The sequence below is a fragment of the Balaenoptera ricei genome, chromosome 10 (genome assembly GCF_028023285.1).
Source record: "Balaenoptera ricei isolate mBalRic1 chromosome 10, mBalRic1.hap2, whole genome shotgun sequence".
NCBI lineage: Eukaryota > Metazoa > Chordata > Mammalia > Artiodactyla > Balaenopteridae > Balaenoptera > Balaenoptera ricei.
Window position 1 is genome coordinate 36,764,192 of NC_082648.1, and position 17,986 is coordinate 36,782,177.

General features: G+C 38.6%; 1 non-coding gene across 1 annotated transcript; it reads right to left on the bottom strand.

The window, feature by feature from the left end:
- Positions 1–2,381: 2,381 nt before the first annotated feature.
- On the bottom strand, positions 2,382–2,454 carry TRNAE-CUC (transfer RNA glutamic acid (anticodon CUC)). Its single transcript has one exon. It is a non-coding gene; the product is annotated as a tRNA-Glu (tRNA).
- Between the last annotated feature and the right edge of the window lie 15,532 nt (positions 2,455–17,986).

Below are 17,986 nucleotides of genomic sequence, written 5' to 3' on the forward strand. Positions count from 1 at the left end.
TTGAAAGCAGTGCAAGGGATTGTGAAGCTGAGCTAACCTAGCAGGGGGTTTTGTGCTTGTGTATGTGTATCTGTGTGTGAGATAAACTTGAGAAAACCATTCATATCACATAATTGAGGGGGGGTGTGGAGTTAGAGCTGAGCAAGATTATGGGAGGGTTAAGGCCCCTTCACTCTCATCCTAAACTACACTTTGGGGGTGTCTGAAAACCATAATTTCATTGTTGGGATCCAAAACGGATTAACATTTTACTAAGTACAGCTCCTTAACAAAGACTATACTAAAGCTTCAGTGTATCTTATTCTGTTTTTTAGGGGTAGCCTAGTTTCATGTGGTGACTTTTATTTAGGAATGTGCCAGTAAAGGAGTTAACTTACATTTTATATGTTAATGATGGGCACAGTAGTACAATGAATTCCAGGAAAGGGAGTGTTCAAAAGTCATTGAATAATTATATTGGATCATATGTATTTTTAATGCTTTAATAATAGCTTTCGGTGAGACTGGTGGGTACTACACAATATTATTCTTTTTTAACAAGAAAGATCAGATTTTATTTGGTATGGCAAGGTACCCAGATAAAAGTTTGCATTTCTACCTCACTTGCAGCTTGATGTGACCTTGTGATTAAATTCTGGCCAATGAGATGGAAAAGTTGTTGGGTGAGTCTTGAAGGCTTCTTAAAACAAGGCTAAATAGCTGGTGAGGACCCTTTTTAATTTCCCACTTCCTCCTGTTTCCTACTAGAATGAGGATGTGAGGGCTGAAGTTTTAGCTGCTCTCTTGGACCTGAGGCAACCTTGATGAGAAAAGCCACAAATTTGGAGAGTGGAAAAGAAAGAGAGGAATCTCTCTCTCATATCAGACCTGGCATGCCTACCTTCAGACTTCCTTTACATAAGAAAAACATCTTCCGGGACTTCCGTGGTAGCACAGTGGATAAGATTCCGCGCTCCCAATGCAGGGGGCCTGGGTTCAATCCCTGGTCAGGGAACTAGATCCCACATTCATGTCGCAACTAAGAGTTCGCATGCCACAACTAAGGAGCCCGTGTGCTGCAACTAGGAGGCTGTGAGCCACAACTAAGGAATCCTGGAGCCGCAACTAAGATCCAGTGCAACCAAATAAATAAATAAATATTAAAAAAAAAAAGAAAAACATCTTCCATCCTATTTAAGCCACTATTATTTCCAGTCTCCGTTATTAGCAGCCACATATATTTCATAAGTGAGAGATTTTGTTTCACCAAAACTGTTTCATTTAGTTCATAGGGACCCAGGATAGCAGGTCTGTAAAATGAGAGATGTTGTTATCCAAATCCCTTTGGTTTCTGAATTTTGGATAACAATGAGCGAGAATTTGGTTAGCAAGGGATACATGTAGTTTTAAAGGTGAAATCACAGCTAGTTGGTATTCTACATTCCCTATAATCACAAGATAGAAAGTGTCAAAGTTTTCCTTTAACTTTGCTAAATAAGAGAAACAAATCCTCCTAGACCTAAAAATATTCCTTTGTACAAAAGCAGAGAAATATGCATTCTTTATCAAATTTAGAAATACTGTAGATCTTACAGAATATATAAATGTTTCTCTATTCTTTAAAAAACATTTTTAAACTTTAGCAAGACTCACTTCTATAATAACTGAAACATTTGGCATATATTTTTTGAATTTCAGCATTTTCCTAAATATTGACAAAATGGTATTTAGAAATTCAAAGAGTCTTCACTGTCTTGAAAAAATATTTAGGAGTCTGTTTGTTGCCTAGCTTTGCCAAATAGCATTGTAAACAGGTATCAATATTCCCTCTCTGAATTTATGATGTCATCTTACAATCCTGGTTTGTACCTCCTTCTTTGTTACCTACCGCCTTAGATTGGACATTATTTTATCTGTTCTCTCTTAAATGAGTTCTCAGAGACAGCTCCTAAAAGAGAAAACTCTTAGGAACAATTTCTCTCTGGTGTTTCATGTCAGTTATATCTGACCTGTTGTCAGTAGAGAGTCAAGCTTGTTGGAGAATTGAGTGGAATGTGACCAAGGATTCCTCGGGAGCATGGAGACTCGTCTCACCTTTTCTTTCTCTTTATTCACTGCAGTGCAGCACATTTTAATACAAGTCATGTGCACCTTGGATTTACTACAGTAAAAGGAAAGTGAAGGATATGTTGATATACCAGAGAAAGAAATGGCAAATTCTTACTTTTGTGCTTGCTATTCAGTTATCAGGTTGGCAAAGTTTTCTCTAGTTAATGGATTCTTCCATGTACTTCTCATTTCTACCTCCCAATTCATCATTAGCCTTTTCACTTGGCAGTTCTGATCAATCCATTTTTTTCTTCTTTTTTCCTGGCCACACCGCACGGCTTGTGGGATCTTAGTTCCCCAACCAGGGATTGAACCTGGGCCCTCGGCAGTGAGAGTGCCATGTCCTAACCACTGGACTGCCAGGGAATTCCCTGATCAATCTTATTAAACCAGTTTACTTTGATCCTAGGACTAGGCTGGTCTCTCTCATTAAGAGCAAGCTGAATCTGCCACTTGGCTCCCAGGTCCAGTTCCATTTGGCCTCAGTATTAGAACAGTGCTGCTTGGAGTCACGTGACTCACTGGCTCAGTGGATCCATCCCACCTACACTCATAATAATACTTTTACCAGTCTTCCCGATGATGCTGGGTGCTGGGTTTCATTCAAGTTTTCTGAACTGTTTTTCCTTTTCACCTTTCACATCCTGAACTCTTCTTTTTTTTCCTCCCTCAGAAATAAAGCACAGCTTATTTCTTTATGCAGTAGCCCTCTGCTGTGGCAGCCCACATCAGCCCACATCAGTGCATTTCTCTTGCCAGGGTTCATTAGGCTCCCTCTCAAAGAAGCTCATTTCACAGCCCTTACTCACTGGCTGTTGTTTCTTCCTGAACCATTCTTTCACAGGACAACAGCACAGGTCCAGTTAAATCACAGCTCACTTTCCCTGGCTCTAGACACGATAACCTCCAATCCACTTTAACTTTGATCCTGTTTGTTTTTAAAGATTGTTTTTCTTCCCTCCCTCCCTCTAGCCCTTCCATCCCATCTTTCCTCCCTCCTTCCTTCCTTCGCCCCACAGCCATTGTCAGTGCCCTGGTGTTTTCCATGTCACTATCCTAGCTCGTCAACAGTGAAGTGGAACAGAGGGAGAGACCCCCCAGGGGACCCTCAGGTATGTTCTTATTGTTGCGGCACATCTTAGATGATTATAATGGGGCTAGAATGAGTGTTGTGGGCTGCACCCCACAGCACTGCAAGCCCTGTACTTGCCCAGCCTCAAGACTGAAGAGCCTAAAGTCAGTGACAGAGCCATCTATGGTTTGACGGATGGTGGGAAGGGGGGCTTACGGGTCTGAGGCGAGCTCCTGAAGCAACACAGCACCACAGATGGCAGGCAGGACATGGCAGCCGTCTTCGCTAGTGGGGAGGGGGCGAAGTTATAGGGGGAACTGACGTCAAGGTGGCTCTTCGGTTACCAGGGAGACCAGCAGAGGAGCGGGCCTCTCACCTCCCCTTTGATAAGCCATCGTAGAGGAGTTGCTCTGATGTAAAGATTAGAACAGTCACTAGCTGGGGCGAGGGCAAGTGTGTAGGCATTTACTGGTTAGGCTCTATGATTAAGAGAGAAGGTCAGTCATGTGAGTAGCGTGTAGGTGAGGCAGGGACTGGTCGAGCAGGGGATGTACAGAGAGCAAGAGAACAGCCATCTTGGGTGGGCTGATCATACAGTGTTCAAAAGGATGTAGATCTTTCTGTTCTACAGTTCAAGTCTGGATAGAAATACATTTGAGAGAATGGGTAATGTGCCTGAGAAAAATACAGCTCAAAGTGAGGTAAATTGCACTTCTAAGAATTTAAAGTCTGAACGTTCAGATGGGAGGCTGTATTTCCCAGTGGTTCTACTCTCACGTCCGTGACTGCCTAGCTGTGTGACGTCGTATGTGAGATGTTAAAGCGGGTGAAGAAGGGACGAGAGCAGCATAGTCATCTTTGAGCAACAATAGATCCCCGAGGTGTTTTGGTACTTTCTTATCTTGCTGGGTTTCTTCTTTCCATTCTCCTCACTGCTGTCCTTCTAACATTACAGTAATTTTGTGATTCTTCCCTGGTTTCTCCGGGTGGTGTCTCACCCCAGCCTGCTGGTGCCGGGCCCTCTGCTCTAGACTGTACCTTTCCTTCCTCCTACCACAGCTAACTTGTCCAGGCTCTCACTTGTTGAGAATACCTGCCAGGTAACCGGAAGCCAGTCTGGTAAACTAATTCACCGCAAGGTGCTCATTCACGGATTCATCAAACATTACGGAACATCCCAGCTCCTGTGCGCAGTGTGAATGACTGACCAAGGCCATTGCTCTGCATTATCAACATACACGGTGGCAGCCTTGAGCTTTGGGGTCAGACAGTCCTCGGTTTGAATCTCACCCTGTCACTTGCTAGAAAATCTTCCATCCTGAAAAAGTTACCTAGTCCTTCTGGAATCTCACTTTCTTCATCTGTATAATGGATACAAGACAGTAATAACTATTTGCAGGAGTTTTTGAGTTCTAAGGGCAATTACATACAGTGGCTAGCTCAGAGTAGATGTTAAAGATATAGTGACTATTATGGTATTATCGGTTATCCTTTCCGTATATCATTTATGGGGGCCTTTCACATTTTAAGTTTGGATGTAAATTGACAGTGCCTTAACAATAATAAGAATTACAAGTCATATGCCAGGTTGTGAGAGACATTTAGTGAGTCAGAAGTCTTTCCCGGCCTCTCACCCACACCAGTTGTCTCAGTTCTGACACTAGAATACGCAAGTATCAGCTGTCTGAAGAACGGAAGCAGAGCGAATTGCTGAAGACACAGGAGAGGTGTTAAAAGGATACACAGAGGTATGTTTTCAAATGAGGCAGCCTGGCTCTCAAATGCCAGGAAACAGCGACAGCAGATCATGAAGTGAAAAGTAGGTCACTTGGGTGGAGTCAAGGTGTCAGGTAGCATGCAAGGTGAAGAGCCCAAAGCCATAAACAGTAACACGCTGTGAAGATTGCTGCAACAGCCGTGAACCAAATGGCTGCCTTCCTGCTTATGCCTGATGGATAGAACTGCTGGTCACGCAGCCGTCTTTTTGCCACACTTTCACACATGCAAAACAACACTGTCAGCCATCAGCAGTATCATTTTGAACGTAGAAGACAATGATAAATCAAGAGACCAGATAGCTGGTTATGCACATGGGCAGGAGGGCGACACAAGAGAAAGTGGGAATAAAGCTCCCCATTTGTTTAGTTTGCCACCTAAATGTGTGTTGTAATTTTCAACTGTTTATGGCTTCAGATTTTAGGGTGTCAAATTTCAGAGTGCCTAAATGAAACACCTGCTTGTTTGCATATTCTTGTACGTTGAGTAGGCCTCCTACTATTGTAAGATGTTCCTGTGTTGTGAGATTTTTTTTAAAATACTGGTTTTGTGTGCAGGTTATAAAGGATTTTAAACTCAAAGCCTGGGGCTACCACTTCAAATGGCATTTGAGCAGTCATCTGGGACTGTCAGCTTGGGGGGAAGGGAGGAGGGAGACAAAGTGCTGTTTGGATGGTGAGGGACACTAGTGGGCCGTACATTCTGCTCCATTACACGCATTGTCATCCCACAGTTCTCTCTTCTTACATTTGCCTCCTGCGCACTACCCACGACAGTCTAAAACTCTGGAGAGATGATTGAGATAAAAGAGTAGCTGAGGGAACAAGGATTTTGGTGAACCCCGGATTTAGGAACTCGATGCGAAGAAAGAAAAGACTTAGCTACGTATGCCAGTGAGTCATTTTGGCCATTTGATTCAAGCAGAATCCTCCACATTTCTTAGGCTCCTGATATTAACTGCATTATGATTATTACTTTTTAAAAGTGACTTATCTATCATGAACTAAAGAGTTCTTTACAGTGATGTATTAATATTGTTGACGTTACTGAAAATAAACTGCTTGAGACCCAAACTGTGATGTGATGCTAGCATTATTTTCTCTGACATCTGATACATATTAATTTTATTGCAAAAGGGTGTAACTAAAATTTCACACAACCTGAAGTCCATGAAGAGTTTAAAATAAATTGAAGTTACTTGGACACTAGGAGCTGTCCAAGCTGAAAGAATACAGAAATATCCTAGCTTCCCTAACCCTTTCAGTTGTCAAGGAGCACACTGGATTCTGGAGCATTCGAGCAGATAAAGGGCCTTCGAAAAGTCAACAAGTAAATGAATACAAATATTGGTTCAAATATGCTCTTTAAAAATAAGAATAAATGATGGAATTGAATAAAACTTCATATAATTTAAATTGCTAGGAAAAGCAATTTGTGTAGAAAGTGTGACTGTTAATCTACTCTCAGAAAGTAATTTTTATGGATCTCTGTCAAAGGCATTGGCCTTACCTGAAAGGATAACAGGCTGTTAAGGGAAATATATATTCCTGTTAGTAAGAGTTATGTTTAAAACTTAATTATTGAATAAAAATTCCTCTTGGGGGAAGAATTGAGGGTGATTTAGGAGATATTCCCTTTGTTGTATGATTGAGAAGAATACATACATTTTTTTATGTATTTATTTTTTTGGAGTCCTGACTTGACAAGAGCAAAATTTGAATTTATGGCCTTAAATGACTGGAATGGGTTTAGGATTTCCATAGATCTAGACAGCAACTAAGGAACGCTTCCACTCTTCCTAAAGGCAGTGGAAACTATTTAAGTATGTTAGAGTCAACTGACAAGGACCTACACCATTCTTTGGAGTTTTTTAAAAAAACAAACTTTTATTTTTCAGACTGTAAATTATGTTAGTATATGAACATCATTGTCCTGGAGTATTTTGGATGGAACACTCATTAAATTGGTTGATTCCACTTAGCATCAATGCAGAATATATAAAAGCACAGTTTTTTCTAAGCTCAGACTTACACTGAATTATTTCTTTATTTCCCACTAGCATAAAATTTACTTATATCAGCTATACTAATGCAAACATAAGAGCTTTATTCTTCAGAGAGGTTAGTTTCATGATCTAAATTTAGAGCTGCTTCTCAGTTTATCTCATGAGTGATGATGCTATTTAAAAAAAATAATAGAAGCAAAGAAACTTTATGGCCACTTTTGACTTTTCTTCTTGAAAATGTGTTCTAAGTGGTAGAACAGGTATATGCTTGCACTTACTTAGCAGCTCAAAAATATGGAGGAAGAAGGTCTCGCTTTTCAAAGATGCCTCTCTCATGAGTTTGTAGAATCTTAAGCACACCTTCAGAGTGTTATTTTTAAAAAGGACTTTGGTTCTTTTCCTATATGCACTTTAAAACTTGCAAGTAAGTTTATACAAATAGATTCTCACTTGTACCCATTTATGTATGATTAGTTCTAGGTGTCTGAGTGAATCAAATTTCTTGTGGAGAATAGAAAGTACATAAAAGTAACTGCTGACATTTTTTAAACATTCCATTTACTGGAAAATAAAATGAACTTTTCAACAAATGTTTTTCTAATTTATAAGGAATCTGCACTCCCCTCTCCCCATCTTAGCCTTCTCTTACTTTTTAATTTTTTATCAGTTCTCTTAATCTTAACTTTTTAATATCACCCTTATGGGCTCAGTTCAGATTTTGACATATTTTTTGACGGAGTGAGAAAAAGCAATTAGAGGGATGTGTATGTCCATAATTTGTTAAAGAACTACATATCTTCATAATACCTCTCCACTCTTGATTTCTTTTCATCACTTTCCTTTTCCTTCCTTGTCATTTGTTCTTTCAACTTGAAATTCCTCTCAATATCACATCACTCTTGCGAAACTGATGGGGTTTCCATAATTCTCCACGATGGACTGCATAAATTGAGAACACGGGGTTAACATGAGGCCAAAGATTCTGAATTGTAGAGGGAGAGGCAGCACTAGTTCACAGCTACTGATTAAGTCACTAAATAAGTGGGGGGGAGGAGGCCTTGTTGAACCAGTTGTTTGTTGACCTAATCATTCACTTCCTATGACGTGGTGTAGACACAGTCTATGCCAAGCTTTTACTTGTTTTCTTGCTTCTTAACTTTGGTCAAGGAAAAAAAGAATAGGGGCCTCTACCTGTCTCGGAGTCTTTCTATTTATTGCAGGTTTTTCTGATTTTCAATTCTAAAGCTTGATTGGTGGCAGACTCCACTGTAAGATGAACTTCCCTATCTTGTTTCTCGGAATAGTATTGCATTTCCCCTTATGATATTTCAGAAGGGATGTGTTTGACCCAACAGCATTGATTTTCTCTATTATCCTAGTTGTGATGGGGCAGTTAAATTGCAATATGCATCGTTACAGCACATAACTCTGTAGGCTGATGCTGAGTTCTAGAAAGAGTTGTATCGCCATTCTAATCATTTTGTGGTCCTTTTCTGTATGGAAAAGATCTAAGCTTATATTTCCCAGATAAAGGCATTTGCATAAATATGGTAAGATAAAATTAGAAAAAAAAAAAAGAAGTCTATGTTTTTCAGATATTCCAGCTCTCTAGTCCTTACCAGTATGTAATTAAAGGAATCAATGCAGAATCAATGCATTGCTGTAGAAAAATAAGCAACAAGCATTCTTTATTCTGCAGATGTGCAGAATCTGCATCTTGCCCATGTTATTGTCCTCATAATCAAAAGACATCGGGAGGAAGAGCACTGTTCTCTCATAAGTATAAGACAATTAGTCTCAAACATACAGAGACAAATAAGTGATTTAAATCTTTACCAAACCTGTCAATCTATCTATGAGCAGTTTTAAGACACAAAATGAATAAAATTTGCATTTATTACCACTCGGTATAAATTATTTATAACTAGAATCTTAGGGATTAAATAAGCTTAATTATCTGTGTCCAGTACCCTTATTGTTCACATGAAGAAATCTTGTGTATGTGTATTAGTAAAAATACACATAAGTACATGGAGTATAAACCTTGGGTGCGTTAGGCCCTGAAGGCACAGAGATTAATGAATTATCCAAGGTGATACAGATTGGCAGTGGCAGAGCTGACTAAAACCCACCTTTCCTGACTCCCCTTTTAATTCTCCTTTTGTTATATTTCAAATGTGATTATTTGCAAGACTACTGCAAATAATAATTTGCAATATGCATCATTACAGCACATAACTGTAATGTGCGTGTAATTTAAATCATTGTGTTTGTTTAGTGGGGAAGGGCAGGGATTTGGACCTCCTCAAGGAAGATACATTTTTATAGTAATTTATTTTATTTTGTGTATTTCTTGAGTGTCAGCCCTGAGAGTATAGAAGAAGACCACTCTGGGTGAACAAGCTATAGGTGTGCCCATGTGGGTGTGGGCCTACCATGATCCTGTTTGTGTCTTTCATGGGGACGACTACAAAGAAGTAAAAGATGATGGGTCTCAGTGTCTTTCCATAAACTTTAGGAGATCTGGGCATTTGTGGATATGGAACTGATATTCAAGATTTCAAGACTTCTCTGTGGGCACCCAAGGTTCAACCTACATGCTTATGTGTATCTTTACTAAGGCACAAATGTGAGTTGACGTCTATGAGAGACCAGTTTCAGAAAGATAGTCACTTAGCTATTGTGTGAACCCTGATAACCACACCCACATTAAAACAAGATGTTTATTTTCTTGCTGTTAAATCCTGCAGAGGAACTCATATGAAGTATTAGAAACTCTGGTTTTGCAGATTCAAGTAAATTCATGATTACTGCTTGTTCGGTAATGATAATATTGTAACATAGGTCAGTTACAAGACAAAACTAACTTTAATAATTTGAAAAATGGCTATAACTTAGTATTTATAACATCATTAAATGTCTAAAGAGCTCTTTAACGTTTTTATTATGTTTTACACATAGTTTATGAAAAAGTTATATAATATAATGATATTTTGGAAATGATGGAATCTTTTTTATAAGTTCCCTGGAGTTCTCTCTCTTAAATGCAGTAAATCTATTTGGGGACAAGGCATTCATACACAAAGTAACCTATGCATTCACAGAGAAGAACGCAAATTAACATAAAATAATATACAAGTAAAATGCCATTAAAACATGCTCTATTTGTAACGATAAAATTCTTTTCATAGTAATCTTATACTATCACCTGTTACTACTTCTGTGGATCCTTCTATGTCTCCAGGCAAAGCTACTGGTTCATAAGATACTAGTTCCTCAGTTTCTTTGTTGTAATAGAATGATACATATACTGGTCTTTTTCTCTATAAGGTAAGCAAGATAATGCTATCTTAGTTGTTCCTACAGTACACAGTAAATACTTGCTAAACAAATGAATTAAATATTGTTTGAAGTGGCGATCCATTGAAATTTGAAAATCTTTTTCTCTACAGAGAATTCTATTGTACAAATTGAACATATAACATGCATAAGAGGTACTGAGTAAAAGTCATGGACCCAAAGGGGTTCATGAGTTTCTCCATTAAAATTTTGGTGAAATATTCATATAGGAATTTTTTGGTAAAAATGTGAGGCCTTTCACTAAACCTGTTACCCATGGAAATGAAACTTAAAAAGAAGGAATAGAAGATGTACAAGGATAGACCAGATGTTTTACTATTTTGTTTAATCCTTCCTGTGTTCCATAACTTACATATTATTAGCCAAATATTTTAGACAAGGATATCTGTTTTAGAGTTTGTAGCAAAATAAGATTTGAACCCAGGCCTGTCTATCCAACTCCAAAAAATCTACTATGTTTTCCTTATACTACACGTTTACTCAAGGTAAGCGATGAGATGGTCAAGAATATTCTTTTGAGTAAGGCTGAAAACTATCTCAGACAAAATTCTATGAGTGAGTTTTATTTTTAATTTTTGTGTGCTAATAATAAATTAACTGAAACACTTTCCCCATCAGTTCAAATGCTGATTTTCAAGTTTTCCCCTGTTATTGTAGAGAGAAAACACTTTGTGCCAGCTTAGCAGTTTTAAGTGACAAATTGCTTGCATTAATATATGTATTCTTCCAGCACTAAAACACTAAAAATTACATGCAAAGGTCTAGCATTGCTATTCTCAAAAATAACGACCAATCCATTAGCTAATATCTGTGGATATAAGGGAAACAAGAGGCTTGAGAAAGTTCATTATTACAGGGAAGAGCATGCTTCTCAAATTCCTCTCACCAAACCCAGCCCTCCACAGACCTAAGGAAGCTCTCTGGTTAAACAAACCAGCGCTGCTACCTCCCAAAGAAGAGTGATTTCACTGAGGTAAGGGGCTTGCCAGGGTTCATTCTGGGGAACCCAGGTGTCCAGCTGATTTGTGGTAGCAGGGAGCTTAGCCCTGCTGGTAGAATGCAATAGTATCCATATCGGTGTCGGACTTCACCTTGGCCTGAGGTGAGCGCTGCTTCCAGGGCAACTGCCCCAGTTCTCGCCATGTGACCTGAGATGTTGGCAACTACAGCTCCAAGAAGTGTGCTTTGAATCAGAGGATAAAACCAGCAGATGAGGTAGGGCCCGTTTCACATGATTTCCCCATCTATGTGCCATGCTCAGGGGGACTTTGAAATCTGTGACAAGAGGCTAAGGAGATTGGGATGCAGGGGGTGGGGGAAGCTGAGAGGATAAAGCCCCTTGATAGAGTGCGTTATAGGCCTCAAATGTCTTCAGAGGTCAGGGGTCCAGGCATGTATCTCAGAAGGCCATTTTGGGGCAGCTGTTTTGCCAATCAAGAATGTAGGTCCAGCAAAGCCAGTTCTTCAAGTTTTCATGAGAAGCTAGAAATTCATTTTTTTTTTTTAATGTGAAATCTGTTGGTTTTTAAATATTTGCAACTAAGTTAGAGTTTTTTGTTTGTTTGTTTTGTTTTGGTTTTTTGGCCTTGCCGCGCGGCACGTGGGATTTTAGCTCCCCAACCAGGGATGAACCCGCACTTCCTACAGTGGAAGCTCGGAGTCCTAACCACTGGACCTCCAGGGAAGCCTCCAAGTTAGAGCTTTAAAGTGGTGTGAGGTCAAAGAAAATAATTCCACAGGCCAAATTGCCACCAGTTTGCAAGCTTTGATATAGGGCAGCTATCTGGGACTCTGGAGGGAAAGGACCTGCCTCATTTCCTCAAAGAGAGATGGATTTCATTGGTCTGGGATGAGTCCCAAGCATCAGATTACCCTAATGTGAAGTTGAGGTTGAGCCCTACTCACTTAATAGGTGGCATGAAGTGATGGAATTCCAAATGCTGCAGGGCCGTATCAACAAGGCTTCCCTGGCTGCCTTTTCTCCCACATTCTCTTATGCAACTTATCAACAGAGCCATAACTTCAATAATTCCCTCTGCCTGTGTTTCTCCAACGTAAATGTGCATAAGAATAACTCAGGAGCTTATTAAAACAGAAATTACTAAACACACTGCAGGAGATTCTGATTCAGTAGATGGGTTCTAGAATTTGCTCTTAACATCCACCTTAGTTTACTGTAACACAGATGGTCTGGAGACCACACTTTAGAAACACTGACTCATGATGGATACTGATGGCTGGCACATCTGTTATTTCAGCCCTAGTTTCTTGCCTAAGTTATATAGATCTGTATACACAACTGCCTGCTGGGAATCTCCACCATCTTTACCTGGATATCTCAAACTTATTGTCTGAGTCCAAGTGTATTATTTTCTTCCAAAGTCTGCATACAGGCATATTTTTTATTTCATTGAAATGCATCATCATCAACTTAGTTTCCCAAGCCAGAAATCTGCATTTGCACCTTTGATGGGTAGGGACTAGCATTCAGGGTGTAAGGGGTATACGGTGGGCACCAGCATGCCCACCAAGCAGCTGCTTTCCTATCCAAGCTTTGCCGCGTCTGCTCAGTTATTCTACCTTGGCTTTCTAAGTGTAATCCAGTTCTTCTGGGACAAGACAATAATAATAATAGCTTTATTTATTGAGGTTTACTTTGTACCAGGCACTCTTCTAAGTGTTTCACATGTATTAATTCAATCTTTTCTTGAAGCCACTGAATTCTCTGTCTAGTTTTTGCCAGCTCCATACTCCCTGAAGCTGAATCTGCTCCCCATCTTTCCATTTGCCGGCTGCGACCTCTGCTTCAAAATAGATAATGTCATCTTTTCCCCACAATCATACCAACCACCTAACTACAGACCCCGGGATCTAGGATCCCTGCTATTATTTTCTACTCCTGATTCCAGGGATATTGATGGCTTCCTGAATTGAAATCATATTTAACTATGGTATGATAAATCAGGTTGCTGCCTACTCTAAAACAATGGAGTGCTAGAGTCAGAAGGGTATTCAGAGATTGTCTAGTCCAATTTCTTTACATTACACACTTGGAAACTGAGGCTTCGAACCACAAAGTGATTTTCTAAGGGTAAGAGAGAAGTAGGAGAGCTGGGGATCAAACCTCAGTTTTCTGTTTTCATGTCTAATGCTGGAATGCAAACCCTATTCTAAGGGAGCTACCTGATACTGGGGATTTTTGTTGTGTATTTTCTGTATCTGCCTGCATATAGAATAGTGCCTGGAACAGTGCAGTGATTGTGAATATATACACCACAGACGCATCGATCTATGCTTGGTTGGCAATACAATGACCAGAAAACCCCTCTGACATGAAGAACTGTGATTACATTGCAGGAATTTTATTATGTTTAAGGTAGTATGTGGACTATTTACCACCTCTAGTAAAAATGCAATGAAGGAAATAGATATAAGATTGTGGCAGCAAGGAGCTAGCTTAATTATTCTGCGCAAGTGTCCCTCAAGAGAAACCTGCCCTGGCCACCCTTTCTAAAATTTCCATATCTTTCTCCATGCTCTGATTCTACCTACTTTTATTTATTTATTTATTTTTCCTTTTTTTTCATTGAAGTATAGTGGACTTACAATATTATATTAGTTTCAGGTATACAGCATAGTGATTCAGTGTTTTTCTGATTATACTGCATTAAAAGTTATTACAAGATAATGGCTATAGTTCCCTGTGCTATACAATATATTCTTGTTGCTTATCTATTTTATACATAGTAGTTTGTATCTCTTAATCCCATACCCCTAATTTGCCCCTCCCGCCTCTACCTACTTTTCTTAATAGCATGTCTCACTGCCAGAAATTATATCATTATGCATTTTGTGTTTACTATCTACACAGTCACTAAAATAAACTATATGAGAGCATGGGCTTTGTTTTTTTCAACACCACATCACTGGAAGTGTCTGACACAGTAGAGCTTCCTGAAAATGATGGTTTTAAGTTTTGGAACGGAAGCTTAAATAACATGCAACACTTCTGCATTCAGAGGCCTAATATACCTCTGCAAATAGAAACAAAATAAAGACCCAGGGCTGTACAGTGCTGGAGTCATAATGTGAGAGATTTGGATAACATTATTCAGAGGAATATTTACAAAAAAACACCTTATCATTAAGTAAATGACTTCTCCCATGTGTTTTTTACCCTGTATTGGAGGAGAAACCCAGTACTGTAAGTAAAATCATGACATTTGGACAGGGGATACTTGCTCATTGGTGAATGCAAATGTAATAGGTTGAATAGTGTCCCCCCAAAATTCATGTTCCCTTGGTAACTCAGAACATGATTGTATTTGAAAATAAGTTCTTTATAGATGTAATTAGTTAAGGATCTTGAGATGAAATCATGCTGGATTTGCGGTGGGTCCTAAATCCAATGACTGTATCTTTATAAGAAAACTGAGAGGGAGATTTGGACACAGAGACAGAAGAGAAGGTGATGTGAAGACTGGGGTGATGCACATACCAAGCTGGGGGACACCAGGAGCCTCCAGAAGCTGGAAGGGGCAGGAGAGGGCTCTCTCCTACACTCTTTGCAGGGAGAAGGCCCTGATGTCACCTTGACTTCAGACTTCTGGCCCCCAGAACTGTGAGCAAATCAGTGTCTGTTGTTTTAAGCCACCATTTATGGTGATTTGTCATAGCAGCCTAGGAAACGAACACAGTGAAAACAGGAGATATTTGCTTACTTGTGGATAGGAGGATGTGGATTGTGCCGTAGATAAATTAGTCTACAATATTTTGAAGTTAAGTATTATAATACCTAACTCACTATAAGAAGATAATGCTCTCTGTGAGACTCATCCTTCTTTTAAAATTAATTAATTTTTATTGAAGTATAGTTGATTTACAGTATTACATTAGTTTCACATGCACTACATAGTGATTCAGTATTTTTGCAGATTATACTCCATTATAGGTTATTACAAGATAATGATTATAATTCCCTGTGCTATAAAGAATATCCTTGTTGCTTATCTATTTTATGTATAGTAGTTTGTATGTTAATCCCGTACCCCTAATTTGTCCTTTCACCTCCCCTCTCCCCTTTGGTAACCACAAGTTTGTTTTCTATGTCTGTGAGTCTGTTTCTGTTTTGCATATATATTCATTTGTATTTTTTTTTGATTCCACATATAAGTGATATACAGTATTTGTCTTTCTCTGTCTGACTTATTTCACTAAGTATAATATCTTCTAGGTCCATCCACGTTGCTGCAAATGGCAGAATTTCATTCTTTTTTTATGGCTAATATTCCACTGTGTATGTATACCACATCTTCTTAGTCCAATCATCTGTTGATGAACACTGAGTTTGTATCCAAGTCTTGGCTACTATAAATAATGCTGCTATGAACATTGGGGTGCATGTATCTTTTTGAGTTAATGTTTTCATTTTCTTCAGATGTATACCCAGGAGTGGAATTACTGGATCACGTGGTAGTAGTTCTATTTTCAGTTTTTTGAGGAACCTCCATACTGTTTTCCATAGCGGCTGCACCAACGGTGTACAAGGGTTACTTTTTCTTTGTATCCTCTCCAACAGGTGTTATTTGTAGACTTTTTGATAATAGCCATTCTTACAGGTGTGAGGTGATGTCTCTTTGTGGTTTTGATTTGCATTTCTCTAACAATTAGCGATGTTGAACATCTTTTCACGTGCCTGTTAGCAATCTGTATATCTTCTTTAGAAAATGTCTATTCAGGTCTTCTGCTCATTTTTTGCTTGGGTGGTTTATTTTTTTGATATTGAATTGTGTGAGCTGTCTATATATTTTAGATATTAACCCCTTGTCAGTCACATCATTTGCAAATATTTTCTCCCATTCTGTAGGTTGTCTTTTCATTTTGTCGATGGTTTCCTTTGCTGTGCGAAAGCTTTTAAGTTTAATTAGGTCCCATTTGTTTATTTTTGCTTTTGTTTCCCTTGCCTTAGAAGACTGATTCAAAAAATGTTGCTACAATCTATGACAAAGAATGTTCTGTCTATGTTCTCTCCTAGGAGTTTTATGGTTTTCATTCTTACATTTAGGTCTTTAAACCATTTTGAGTTTATTTTTGTATATGGTGTGAGGGAATGTTCTAATCTCATTGTTTTAGTACGTGTCTCTCCAGTTTTTCCAGCACTACTTGAAGAGACTGTCTTTTTTCCATTGTATATTCTCACCTCCTTTGTCATAGATAAATTGACATAGGTGTGTGCGTTTATTTCTGGGCTCTCTATTCTGTTTCCTTGATCTACATATCTGCTTTTGTGCCAATACTATACTGTTTTGATTACTGTAACTTTGTAGTATATTCTGAAGTCTGGGAGGGTTATGCCTCCAGCTTTGTTCTTTTTTCTCAAGATTGCTTTGGCAATTTGAGGTCTTTTGTGGTTCCATATGAATTTTAGGATTATTTGTTCTAGTTCTGTGACAAACGTTATGGGTATTTTGATAGGGATTGTGTTAAATCTGTGGATTGCTTTGGGCAATATGGCCATTTCAGCAATATTAATTCTTCCAATCCAAGAGCATAGGATATCTTTAGATTTCTTTGTATCAGCTTCATTATCCTTCATCAATGTTTATAGTTTTCAGAGTATAGATCTTTCATATCCTTGGTTAAGTTTATTACGATTTTTTTTTTTACTTTCTCTTTCTGATATTTCATTATTGGTGTGTAGATATTCAACAGGTTACTGTATATTAATCTCATATCTTGCAACCTTACTGAATTCATCTACTCTAATCGTTTTTGGGCGGAGACTTTAGGGTTCTCTATATAAAATATCATGTCATCTTTATTTTATTTATTTATTTATATTAACTAGAAATAGAATTTAGTTAAATATTTAAGAAAACAGAATAGAGGGCTACATAAAAATCCCACATGGTAAAACTTAAAAAACACTTATTCTTTTTAACAAAGGTTTAGGCATATTGTTTAGACTTTCACTTGTCTTCAATAATATTAATAGCATCTAACATAATATTGGATGTTGTATCTGCTATTTCACAGGTAATATTCTATGCCACCTAACATATTTTGACTCATTTATTCCCAACAAATCTATGTCCTAGATACCGTTATTATCTTCATTTTACAAATGAGGAAACAGAAACACAAAGATGAGTGAATTGACCAGGGTTAAATGACGATCATGTCATCTTTAAACAGTGACACTTTTCCCTGTCACTATTTGCAGAGACATCTTTTTAATGACTTTCTAAAACTTGGAGGAGTGGGCCAGCCAGGCTTCTGGGTTGAGCAGCTCTGATGGAGGAGGGGGCCCCAGGCACTGAAAAAAAGGCTTTTGAAGCCCCTCCTTATTTTTTCATAAATTGAAGAAGTGGAGGGTGGGGAGGACAGCTCCCCCTAACCCTTATGGGAGGCAGGGAGAACAGCCCTTCTGGTCTACGGGTAGAGTCAGGCTACTGTTTTTTATTTCATGGCTACATAAAAACAGGGCCATTGTCGTCAAACACAGAAGTAAATCATTTTCATTTCTTATTTTTTAAAAAATTCCTGGTGCTAATTATTTCTCTTATTATCCCCCTGCCCTGAGCCCCTTAGTGCTAACATAGCTAAAACTGAAAAGTCCATTTTCAATAATCTGGCTTTCCTTACTTCTCCAAAGACATAATTCACTGTCCCCTACAATCTGCTCC